Source organism: Cebus imitator, unplaced genomic scaffold (genome assembly GCF_001604975.1).
Source record: "Cebus imitator isolate Cc_AM_T3 unplaced genomic scaffold, Cebus_imitator-1.0 Scaffold179, whole genome shotgun sequence".
NCBI classification, from domain to species: domain Eukaryota; kingdom Metazoa; phylum Chordata; class Mammalia; order Primates; family Cebidae; genus Cebus; species Cebus imitator.
The window spans coordinates 912,306-913,819 of record NW_016107494.1 but is presented as its reverse complement, the minus strand read 5'-3'; positions in this window follow the sequence as shown (position 1 = coordinate 913,819).

The following is a 1,514-nucleotide window of genomic DNA, read 5'->3' as shown; positions in this document are numbered from 1 at the left end:
CAAGCCTGGGAAAAAAGAGCGAAACTCCGTCTCCAAAAAAAAAAAAAAGAACTACAAACTCTGCAGCCTGGGAGTAGGGAAGAGGTAATGCCAGCACTTCCTTAATCGCTCCAGCTGGTGTCTCAGTGGGTCACGTGCTCCCACAGTCCACGGGCTATGGCTCAGTGCAGCACTGGAACTTGCCTGTATCCTAGACTGCCTTTCAAGTTTATTTAGGACCCTGGAGCACTTCAGCCTGTGGCAGTGAGATCTGCAGGTTTGGACTGCTGGGATTGGTGATTTCCCTCTGGCTAGAGCTAGTTTATGTGTCCCTTCCGTTGGTAGGCTTCAGCTGAGTTTTGTCCCAGTTTGTTTTCTGCTGTGACAGGGCAGCACTGAGTTCAGTGCCTCACAGTGCTTGCACTGTGCTTCTCTGCAGTGCACAGAATCACCCTCTGCACCACACCACAGGTGCCTGGCAATGGGGCAGGGATGGTGTTTGTGATTCAAGACTGTTTTTCCTACCTCTTCAATGCCTCCTTCAGCAATATGAAGTTAAAACCAGGTATTGTGAGTTTATGTTTGATTTTTAGTTCTTATAAAGGTGCTTTTTTTGAGTAGTTAGTTGTTAAATCGGTGTCCTTGCAGGGAGAATGATTAGCAGAGTCTTCTGTTCTGCCATCTTGCTCTGCTCCTCCCTTAATTTTGCTTCATACTTAATTTTTACTTACGTTTACTTATATTCAGTTTTACTACACTTAATGTGACTTATGCTTAATATTACTATGCAGATTAGTTTAAAAACTCTATGTAGTCAAATATATTAATATCTTCCTTCATTGTTTAAGGATTTGAGACATAGTGAGAAAGTTTTCCATTCTCCCATTTATACAGTGATTCATTTGTGCATTTTCTTCTGGCATTTTTTTTTTAAACTAGAATTGAATATATGGAATCTTTGCTATTTGTACTCATTTACTTTTATGGTTTATAAAATTATTTAAGCTTTATTCTTGACCATATTACTGTCTAGTTATTCCCACATAACCTGTCTTAATATGTCTTCCTTCATTGCTTTAGATATCACCATACATTTATTCGTTTTCAACTGGATCTATTTTCATTTTTCTAGATGGGCTAATCTCTTCCACTGGAAAGTCTGTTATTTTTAATAAGCTCCTAGTTTACATGTATAATATTTTCTAAAAGGGTTTTCCATTGATGTTAATAGATATGAATGATCTGCTGTTTTTTCCTTTTGATACCATTTTTGTTAGTATTTGGTACCAATGCTTTATTTACTTCATAAAACATATATGGAATTTGATTATATAAATATATCCAATTATCATATGTACCCCAAAAATATATATATTATATATCAATAAAAGGTAATTTTTTAAAAAGTTTGGAAGTTTTCCTTTTTTTGTCAAAAAGACCAGACAATTTTACAATATTGATATTTTTGAAACAAGAATTTCTTTATGACTAATATTTACTCTATTTTAAAAGTTTTTTTTTTTTTTTTTTTTTTT